A 12,211-nucleotide genomic window follows, 5' to 3' on the forward strand; every position below is an offset into this window, starting at 1 on the left:
TGTGTGTATTCTGTATTGATCACTGTGGCCTCTGTGTTTACCCATTGGTATAGATTTTAGTCCCAGTCAGTCTTTGTCTAGTTTATGGCTCTGACTGTTTGTGAGCTCAGAATAAACTTTGCACTAACCTTCTATTCCCTGCAACATAAACCCCAAGTGTTTCAAAAACTGTGTGTTAGATAGGTCGGCCACTACTGATGTTTAATTACATGACACTGAACTCTTACTGGTCTGTAGTTTGTCAGCAAGGTCTGTCTGGTTCATGCTTCTCAGGAAGTGCAGTGTGATTTTCAGCATTCCCTCTTCCAGAGCGCTCTGATCCTGATCTCCCTCAGAACATTCTGTGTGATCCACACTCAGAAACCTCCAAATACTCTTCAGCTGGGTCTTTGCCAGAGAGATTATGTTGTGCTCCAGGTCCTGAACACAGTGAATCATGTAGTGAATTGCTGTTCTACAGCTTTGAAAAACATCTGCTTTTAATTCGTAGGTTCCATAAAAATTAGTTAAACCAGATCTCCAGCTTTATTTTTATTAATAAATGTTTAACTACAGTGTAGCTTTGAAACATTGCACTGTAATAAAATGTATCTTTAATATAAAAATAAAATTAAATATATTATTTCTAAAGGAAAAAGATTTATCTGTTGTCAAGGGTAGACTACAAGTGGATTCCTTCTATGTTAAAAGTCACATGTGCCATAGATTATGTACTAGTGTAGCTTGCTCTAATGCTGAATGACATTAACGTAATATCACAAACACAAACACGTACCTTGAATAAAGTCTCCAAACTTCCCCTGTCCATTTCTGTGCTGCTGTTTTGGAATCTATCATAAAGCAAAGTTCATTTTCATTTATTCATATTTAAATACAAACACATACATTACAGCTTGTTTAGTTGTGCCCCAACCAATGTAATATTACCTGTCAAAGGCTCCGTGTGTGAATGAGGTATAGAATATGTTATGGCATGAATTATGAATGCCTCTATTTCTTTAAAAGCATTAACGCATTTTCATAACTTGATCTTTTAAAGCACTTGTCACTGCGGCTTTAGGCCCATCTTCTGACTAAACATTTGCGAGCATGGACCACTCCCTGAGACAAGCTGAGGGGAGATGGTGAACTCAGGAGTCTTGGTGTCGCGCCCTCGTCCTGTCATGACTGTTTTCCCCACCATGTGCTCTCTTAGAACATGGCTCTGTTTGTTATTGTCCATGTCTCCGCCCTTGTCCCACCTTTGTTTCACCTCCTTGTCCGTCCTCCTCATTATCTGTCTCAGGTGTGTCTTGTCTGTGTCATGTATTTAAGTTCCCTTGTCTCACTTCTTGTTTGTCGGTCATTCGTTTCATTCCTCAAGTCATGTTGTTCCTCTTCCACTGTTGCTGTGTCATGTTACCCAGTCTGTCTGTCTCAGTCGTTTCCTTTGTCATGTTAAGTCTGTCTGTCTTGTTTGCTCTAGCCCTCTGTTTAGTTTCAGATTAAGCACTGTGTTTATGTTTAGCTTTAGCTATCTGTGTTTATTCAGCTTTCTAGGTCTTAGTGAAGTATCTCTGTCTAGGTCTCTGTCAAGTATCTCTGTCTAGGTCTTTAGTCTGTCTGTCTTTCCCGTTTGCTATAGTTCTCCGTTTTAGGTTTAGTCTGTCTAACTCATTGTATTTTAGTTTAGTGTGCTTAGCTTTCTGTCTAGGTTGTCTGTTTAGTTCTCCCTGTCCAGTTATCTGTTTAGCTCTTCCATGTTTAGTTCTCTGTTCAGCTCTATCTAGTTTCGGTCTGTTTCTAGTTCTCTATGTCTGTTTATTTATCTCAATCCAGGTTTGTCTGTATCTGATTAGATCACTCCTTGTATTGTCTCTCTGTCTCAGTTTTTCTTTGTTTAATTATTTATGTCTAGTTTTCTTAGTCTGTCTCTGTATTATTTGGTGTTGTAAATAAAAGTAACTGTTTTAGCATCTGCGTCCGCCTCTATCAGTCCGCCATTCGTGATTCCTGACACTTGGGCTGGAGGACTGGGCAGCTTGGGTGCATATGGGTAGAGCTGTGGTGCAGGGTTTCCTGGAAGTGCTTGCTGAGATATTTGGGGAAAAATCTATGACTATTTACTTCCATGAGGAATCTTATACGATTAAAGGAAAATCCCTGTGCCACATAATCAATGAATCTATGAGGCATGTGAGAGTGGCAAGGGTTACTACAAAAAAACTAAATTAATTAAAAAAACTCCACTGCGCTGGGAAAAGCAACTTTATTCAAGATAGAAACCGGTATCTGACAATGTGAACACGTTTGTGTTTGAGGAATGGGGGACATCTGTGCTGTTACAAACAGGTCAGGTGTGAGTCCTCCCTAAATATGTCAAGTCTAAAGTATCATTTACAAGCAGCACACACTGCCGTTGTTTTAATTTCACTGGTAAGAGTGCATGACTTACTTTCAGCAGAAAATAAACAACATATAGTGAGAGAAATGAGGCTAGATCTTTCATTCGTTCATTGTCTGTAACCCTTATCCAGTTCAGGGTCGCGGTGGGTCCGGAGTCTACCCGAAATCAATGGGCGCAAGGTGGGAACACACTGTGGAGGAGGCGCCAATCCTTCACAGGGCGACACACACTTGCACAGTCACACCTATGGACACTTGAGTCACCAGTCCACCTAGTAACGTGTTTTTGGACCGTGGGAAGAAACCGGAGCTGAGGAAAGGTCAACAGCTTTTAAACCAGGAAAAGCAGCTTCACGACAGAAAGCTATATATTCCCTTAAGACAAGACAAAATAAAAGTATGTTTGAGAAGGCTACAGTCAAAAAGAAGTTAAAACAAGCAGCCAATGTTGCCCTTGCTGACCATTATTTATAAAACGGAAATGGCACCATGTAAATGGACCTATGTAATGTGCTGCAACAAAAACATCTCCAGTCACGGCTGCAAAAGATCAATCTGCAAACCTCTCCTCTCTCTGTTCCTCCGAACAGCTCATGGGGTGGGTGCTCATCAAGATATTGATAAAGAAGTGTGTGAGAAAACACATGGTTTAAATGTTCTCTTGAAGGAAGACAGATTTACAGCCCCACAGCACTGCACAGTCCAACTGCACCAAGGTTAACAAAGTCGGACTGGAAGAAGCATTGAACCTTTTTATTCACTACTTCTTTCTTCAGATGGTGGTTACCTCAAAACGGCAGAAGAGTGCTCCTCTCTGAAATCTGGTGCGAGGCCCATTGACCGGTCACTCTTCACGGACATACGGCCGGGTTCATATCTCTCTGTTCTTAAGGGAAACCCATTTCAGACATCATCGGTTCTTTAGATTACACAGAATAAACACACACACACAGGTAACTTTGGCCCTACACGTCCTAAAATGTGTTCTTCTACTGGAGCAACTAGCTGAATGTTTTAGAGTTTTCCTGTATGTAAAGGACTAAAGATTATAAGAGTATGTAAACACTAATGACACTCGGTTATTTAAAAAAAACGACTTGACTATTTATTTTTAAGAGTGAAAAATATGCATTACACCAGTATAAAATATTCTGTTTTCCTTTAAAAACAAATCTACCGTTACTGCTACTAACACTAAGAGCACTTTAAGTGCATTTTGTGTTGCAACTAACCCTCTTCAATTAAAAGCAGCTGCACAGAAATAAAACAGCATGTTTCTTCATTTTAAGAGACTTGTTCACTTCAAATAGCTCCTAGTGCAGAAAGGAAATGTGTTTCAAACTAAACCTTTTGATGTGGAACTTTGGAGCAGCAGAATGTTATGGGGACATTTTAAAGGTGCTGAGAGGCTTCAACATTTAAGAAAAAACACTCCAATACAATGACAGCACCGTTTACGGTGGACAGGAAATGAAAAATATGAACTTCCACATAATTTAAGGTCGTCTAGAACATGATCTTTTCTGTCATTAAATGAAACGACTAAGCCATCGCATTTTTACACCCTGTATCTAACAACTACACTAAAAGATGTGTGCGCAAGAGCATCAGCCCATAAGTGGCTTACTTTTTACTTCTCAGCTTCAGGGAATGACTGTTGGAACATGTTTTATTTCAAGGGCTTTTAGGAAATGCATGAGTGCTGTAATTCAATCTGTGAGTGAATAAACATGTTAAAAAAGCAAGGCAAGTTTATTTATAGAGCACCTTTCATACAAGAGCAGTTCAAAGTGCTTTACAGAAAAAAACAGTTCAATTAAAATCAAGAATAAAAGTCCATTAAAACAATTAGAATAGTGCAATAAAAGAAAACATGATAAAAAATGATTAAAACTATTTAAAATGATGCAATGAAAGAAAATAACTAAAGTGCTGTTAAAGTAGCAGAGTGTTTTAAACCGAGCTGTAGCTGCTCAAACAGGAATGTTTTCAGTCTTGATTTAAAAGTGTCTAATATTCTCAGTCGGGTTCTGTTTTAGAGCGGCGCCGGAGCTAAACGCTGCCTCTCCATGTTTAGTTTTGACCTGAGGCAGGACTAACTCTAGTTCCTAAAGATCTGAGAGCTCTGCTCTGCTCATTTCTCTGTAGCAGATCTGATAAATACACTGGTCCTACCCCATTTAGACATTTATAGAGCAGTAATAACACCTTAAAATCTATTCTGTAACAGACTGGTCTCCAGTGTAATGATGTGAGGATGAGGGTGATGTGATCTCTTCTTTTGCTCCTAGTGAGACTCTGGCAGCTGCATTATGAATCAGCTGAAGCTGTTTAATGGTCTTTTGTGGAAGTCCAGCTAAGAGACCATTACAGTAATCAATCCTGCTAGAAATAAAGGCATGGATACGTTTCTCCAGGTCTGGTTTAGTCAGAAAATCTCTAACCTTACTGATGTTCTTAAGACAGTAAAATGCTGATCTAGTAACTGCTTTAATATGAGACTAAAACTGAGATCTGAGTTCATTAATACACCAAGGTTGCGAGCCAGTTCTTTAGATTTGAGGGCCCTCGAGTCCAGATACGTAGCCAATCTTTGTCTCTCAGTGCTCAGTCCTCACAGTTAGTGAGGTGTTCAAGGCACTTGCTTAATGATATTAAATAAATATATCCCTTCATGTAGCTTGTTAATTTCATCAATGTAACTATTCCGAATATTTCAGAACAGTCTTGGTTAAATTTAAAGACACACACACACACACACACAAAGCAACATTACTATCCAACTAAGTAAATTCAGCTAAAACTCTTCTGTGAAATAAAGACTTGTCAAGGTGTCTGAAAGGAATACTTCTGTTCTTTGAAATCTGTCATTTACTAAAGCTAGAAAATATATTGTGTTTAAAAAGTAATTACCTTTGTGCACTCTGTGATGCTGGAAGATGTAGAGCGTAGTGTGATTATTACGTTGGATCAAGCACAGCTCCTCAGATGGAGTTGAATAACTCGAACTGTGGCTTGTTCAAGCAAAGCTCAAGAGTCAGCTCCTGGTTCAAAGGTTTCCACAAAGTGAGCGTCCATTTGTACGATCTACTGCTTTCGGTTTTGACTCCTTTATGTTAAATGAGCTGCTCTAACAGGATTCATGGCTCTGTTTCATAAACTGTGATACCTGTAACATGCCTCTCCTTTCATTTTTAGGCCTTACACGACCCTCTTAAATGTCACTCTTGCTTCTGACTGACTCTTCCTTCTCTAAAGCCGTATTTGAGTGGAATTATTTAAAGTAATTTTACCAGGAATGTAACTGTCCCATGACACAGTGTTATTAAAATGTTTAATGTATTGTTTCGTGATAAATTCATGATCATATAAGTTCGTAAGCTACAAGGAATTTTTATGATGCAATAGCACTGATCCTGGGTCAGATATTGGGTGAATAAAGATGGGCGCACACAGGCTCACAGATGATGCAGCTGAGCCTGTAGATCCAGTACATTCTTAGGTTGCCAAAGCTGGTGTCCCAGTAAATCCTATAATAGAACAACTAGTGGAAAATTAGGCAACCAGGCCAAATAAGAGTTGCCATCTGTTGGAGACATTCCTGGGAATCCCTTGCTGAGTGTGTCATCCTGCTGAAAAATGGCATTTGGAAGCCCTGCCATGAGAGGAAACACACATGGCCGCAGGACGACCTGCAAACATCTCTGAGCTGTTAGCGTCCTCATATTACTTCTGAGGATGCCCCACCGTATGCAGTGGCTCTCCAGATCGTCACACCAGCAGTTGGGGCAGGGTGTAGCTCCACAGAAAAGGCAGGACTGAAGCGAGGACTCCAAACTGAAACTGGATTTGTTGCCAAGGACGATACTGTTCCAGTTTGAAGCCGTCTAGATTTCTCGTTCATGACCTTCTTACACCCACAGCCTTCTAAGACCACTGCAGACAGTGCAGAAATTACTCTCGCTTCAACATGTACGAGAATTTTCCATTCCACCTTAAACAGTTTAGCATTTAAGATAAGATGGATAATTTTACTGAGCCTGCAGTCATTTCTGTTCCATTTGAGGTGGAATAAAAAGTTCTGTAGGTGCCAGAATGTAACTGTTGCACAGTTCAAGTGGAATTGAAAACCATTTAAGGAGGAGACGAATGATGCCAGAAGTGTGCTGCCCTGTTTAATATGCAATGGACATGTGGTAAACAACAGTAATTTTTTGCCTTCTAATAATTTTCTTAAAAAAAAAGATTTTCACTCATTGTCTGAAGTGGAGACAAGCATGAGTACAGAGTTAATGTTTCGTGCAACCAACAGCAGAACACTACACTACAGTCAACACGGCTAAATGTAACAGTTATATGACACACAATTAAAATAGTATGATTAGCTAGCTTGGTGCCTGACAGTCACACTACACTAAGCTGTTCATGTAATGGAATGATCTGTGAGAAGGTGATGGGTCCAGCATGTGGTCTCCATCCAAACAAAGCTGTCAATCACTTCATTCCTAAGTGTAACCCCGCCTTCTTAAAGGTGACATTCAAATTTATTTGTATAACGCTTTTTACAACTGATGATGTCACAAAGCAGTTTCACAGAATTCCGACAAGACAAAGTTTAGACATGAAAAGTAAAAATGTAAAGAATGTAAAAATCCCCAGGTGAGCGAGGCCAAGGGCGACAGTGACAAGGAAAAACTCCCTCAGAGCTGAGGAAGAAACTTTGGGAGGAACCAAGGCTCACAAGGGGTGACCTACTGTCTTCTGGTCAATCTACTGGTGATAATAGTCAGGAATCTCTGAGAACGTCGATGGGGGGCGGGCAGCTTGAGGGCACTTGTTGGTGACTGGAGCATGGGCAGCTGGTCTCAAGCGTGGAGCAGGAGCTGGACAATCATCCATCTATCATTTACAATTGTAATCAAACAGTACTAAAATAAAAAAATCAGAAGACGTCTCCTCACCATTTGTTGCTCTCCAGTTGGTTTGTGATGGAAACTGGTCTAATGTGTTTACGAATGTGGATTAAGTCATTGTTGCACAATATTTTTAACTTTCACTCTCTGCAGTGATATTCCCCTATAAACAGGACACATTACACTCAGGATCTCGACACTCAGATCGCTGACATTTCTCTCAGTGCAGTTTATAAATAAAGTGTGCTGCTGGTGTTTTTTCCTTTAGTGTTTAAGTTGGGGTCCTCGTACACAATAAGTCAATGGCATTTTATCAATGAACGGTTAGCAAAGCTGTGGCTAATGACATGGCTGTTTGATATACGTTTACCTTTCCATAAGCAGCTGAGAGCTAACTGAACCATTTTGATTTTTACTGAAGAACCATGTTATATTTAAGAGTGTAGCTATAACACTTCTCCAGTAGATGGCTCGAGAGTGCTACATGTTAGAGCTTTGTTTAACCGTCAAGTTACTTGGTAGTATCTAATTATAGATGGTGGGAATTATATAATATAGGTATTGTGTTATCTGTATTATCCTAAAAATTGTGTGTGTTAAACTTGTTCACAGGGTCAAGCCTGTTGCAAAAATATATTAAATGATTACTCCCGTGTCTTGTAAGCAGTGTAAGCACCTTTCTGTAACAGGCCCAACACTTCTCGAGGGGAAAGAACACACAGTTCCAGCACATTCCTGGTTTTAACATGTGCTGCACTGCAACACTCTCGACTGCTGTGGAGTGGGATCAGGGGTGGTATCATAAGCCAGGTTCTGAGGGGATTAAAGTCTCCAAGCAGCTTCCGTGGGTATCTTCCTGCCTCAAAGTCTGAGTGTAGCTGTCATGTCTGGATCCTGAGTATTTGGTCACACAGTTTGTGGCAGTAAGGTCAGCGTCACATACAACTGCACTGACGGGATAGCGACTTCCTGTTGACATGCTTTTTTTTTTCTCGTGATATTCTAGGGTCTCGTTTCTAAAATCAACCAAATTCTATTTATATAGCGCTCTTCACAACAGTAAGTCGTCCCAAAGCTGCTTTACAGAGGTCCGGGTCCAAGCCTCCTCAGCAGTGGCAAGGAAACACTCCCTCAGCAACACGAGGAAGAAGAACCCTGGGAAGGAACCCATCCTCCTCGGGTCAGGAGGTGGTCAGGGATTCAGCGGGTGCAGAGTCCATTTGGGCTGAAACATCAGCCCTGAACCGTCCGAAGACGACAGGATATCTGCCAATGGGAAAAAATCAACCCTGAATCTAAGGAGGAGTGGAAAACAGGATTATAGAGTCATTACTCTGGCAGGAGATGACGCTGTTCACCAATAATTGTAAAATTCCTGCTCTGCTTTTTTCTGACAGACTGAAAAAAGAAAATTAAATGGATCTAATGGACACTTTCAGCTGGTAGAATGGGTATCAGTGAATTATATATCAAGTACATTTCATAAACAAGTCTAAAAGAACTGGTGGGTGGCCAAAATGTTCAGTCACCCCTGCAAATTATCATTGCATTTTAATGAGAATTTTAGGGGATGCTACATCGACTTATACCAGGGGTGCACCACTCCAGTCGTGGAGGGTCCAGTCAAGTTTGGTGATCCCTCTGCTAACACACACCCTTTAAACCTGGCAATTAACAGAGGAGTTGTATCAGGTGTGTCTCCAGGACTGGAGCTATACAATCCATACGTCCTACACCTTGTTCATTGGTTAAAAATGGAAGTGGGGGACATATAAAAAGCGTAGGTTTAAAATTAAATATGGTACAATTATGTTCCTGGATTAAAGTTCCTAAGACGTATTGCTGAGCGTCCCACCTCAGTGACTGCGCAGGTTATCACCACAGTGACTGTTTTTGAGAGATTGTGCTGTGAAGCCTTCCTTGAAGAGGTTGCTATTACGGTAAAGGGGTGAGACTCTCAATGGCCTTGATCCCAGCAGGAACATTGAAGGAGCAGGTGTTCAAGTTGTGGAGTGTATTACTTTATAGCAACGAACAGGCGAAATTGCCTTCGAGTCCTCCGAGACTGGCCGTGAAATCTTCAAAAGCCACACATCTGACATAGTGCTCCCGCTTCTTCCCTTCAGGAGCTGGTGGTGGGTCGAAGGGGGTAATCATCTGGACACATTGCCTTAGCCCGAGATAATTATGGACATGGGGTTCCAATGTATCACTGAGTGACTCAACGATAATAGGCCACTGACTTAGAGAAGATCAAGGGTTATTTTCTCAAAAGTGACTTTTAGGGCACACTGCAGGATCAAAGCAAGATCACAACAGGAGCCTCACATTCTGAAGGATCTCCGAGTTTAAAAACTCAGGCCCCATTTCAGCAGATTCAGGCTCAAATCACTCACCAACCTGTGCTTGTTTTATACCAAACTGTCACTACAGCATCATGCACTTTGAGTCATGTGAGGAAAAATGAAAGTGTGCCTCATTTCCTCAAGCATACGCATCTGAGCCTCACCATAACGTGGGAATGTTGTGTGAAAACTGGATGGAGATTCTGTATGTGCAGCTTATAACATACTCCACTGAATTTATCAAACCACCACAAGGATCAAACCCCACAGCAGCATTCTCCCCATGTCTAAACTGCCCTGTTCAGAACGCCCGCTGTCAGCACCTGTTCCTTTAAATGATAATGAGCCTCTCACTGTTCACCCCGACCCCGAGCGCACAGCAGTGAGGAGCAGACGCTCTGTTTTTTTAGCCATTTTCACTAAGTTCCTTCTCAGTGCTTTCATTTCCCCGCACTTCTTGTGTCTGTTTTACTGTGTTTAACGTTGTCTTTGCGCTCTCACATAAATGCATGTCCAGTGCTGTGATTGGACAAACTCAGACGAGGGGGCGGAGCAATACTAAAGTCTCTGCACTTGACGTCAGAAGCAGAGCAGAGTGAAAACGGCTCGTTTTATTCCATGTTTTTAGACTTAAGCAGCACACCAAACGATGACTGGGTCGTCTTGGTTGGTAGGCTCCAGATTCCCAAAGTAATGTGAACGTGCACTGATCAAGTGATATATATATTTTTTTCAAACACCCCTTTAAATCTGATGCAGTTCTAGAAAGCCAGTGGAGGGAGTGCATCAGTGCAGTAACATGAATGAATGGCCATAGGAAGACTGAAGACAAACCAGGGTCAGCTGTATGGGCCTGGTGGTCCACAGATGAAGATCAGCCAGGAGAGCTTTGTACTCATCCAGTTTTTATACAAAAGACTGAGCAACATCTGGGTGATCCCTCTGTGTGTTGTAGAGGACAAACCAGTCTGGCCAATCAGGTTTGAAACGTGTTGACAAAAAAAAACAGGTCGTCCAGCGTTACACCAAGGTATTGTGGAATTTATGGACAAATAATAATGATCTGTAGGGCCTTGAGTGTTTAGCTGAACTGACATTTTCATACAGTTTGATCTCTGTAGACTCTCTTCTCTCTGGTGGAAACATGTCACCAGATTTTCCTTTTTATAGCAATCTACATAGAGTCTAAATCAGACATCCAGCGTAATGTGATCAGAGAAATACATTTGAATTCCCTTTGTCTCAAGCTGCCATATTGTTCTGATAAATACTAGGCCTTTGTATCCAAACTGATGAGCAGGAAGGCGTACAGTAAGTGTTTATGGTTTTTCACTGATTGTACGTAACATTCAAAACACTCTGCAGGCAGTGCATTGCTCCATTGACATAATGGCAGCCTCTGGGAGAGTAGAGGAATGATTACTCTGCTTCTTTTATTCTCTATCATTATATCACCCCTAAGAATGAGGGATGAGATGAGCAGAGGCAATGTTTATCCACTGCTCTCAAGCTAATCACAGAACCGATGTTTTCCTCTCTAGAAAACCCGTCATTGAATGTAGATTAATCCGTACAAAGGCACTGTTTTAAGCCTGTGCTCTGGAGTCTGGACTAAGACGCAGTGAGCATCTGTCAATAAACTGATCAAGGAAATGCAAAAGGTAGCTCTTGAGTGGGTGGTAATTGTGTTCATTATGATTTATGTGAAAAAACAACAAAGACCTTTTTCATCCGTAATTACCACAACATACTGCCAACTCACAGCAAATATGTGCACAATGTCCCCAAGTAAAATAGTGTAAATATACCTCTAAAAAAGGTACAGCAGTGGTGGTACAGTCCTGTTGTGTTCCCTAAAGGTTCATTACATTCTCTTCTTCAGAAGGAGAGGGGGATCTCTGTAATCATTCATTATACAACTGTGTCAAATTAAAGAACAAAATAAAAGACCTTGAGATTAAATGGAGCTTATGAAATCAACACAATTTTAAAATATACAATTAATGTTGAATAAGGTATAATTATGTTCCCTAATTAAAAGTATAGAAAATGTACCTCTGAGGGTACCACCACAGAGACATTCATCCGCTCATTCACTCATACATTGATTTCTGTAACTGTTTCATCTGGTTCTGTGTCGTAGTGGGTCCAGAGTCTACCTGCTATCACTGGCCACAAGATTTATATATATACTTACATTTCACGTTTTCATTTTTATATCCAAATTTAGTTAACATTAACTTTAATTATATATTGATTGAAAAGTATTTTTCTATGTAATATAAAGGAAATAATTAAAAAAGGAGGGATTTATATTTAAATTAATTTGTTTAGGTAATAAATACTGCTGTCATCTATCTATCTGCTTTAAGCAGTTGTAATTTCCTGGTATTTGTGCATGTCGCTCTTTTGAAAACAGCCGTGATTTTACTCCCGTGAGGAAACTACCACGGACTGCAAGAGATTGCACGGATTGCGAACGTTTTCCCAAAAGTGCCTTCACGTTTTTTCCCATAGAAATAAGCGGCCGAGACCCACCGGCCTTCCTTATATGGGCATGACGCCGGC

Source organism: Hoplias malabaricus, chromosome 4, assembly GCF_029633855.1.
Source record: "Hoplias malabaricus isolate fHopMal1 chromosome 4, fHopMal1.hap1, whole genome shotgun sequence".
Lineage (NCBI taxonomy): Eukaryota > Metazoa > Chordata > Actinopteri > Characiformes > Erythrinidae > Hoplias > Hoplias malabaricus.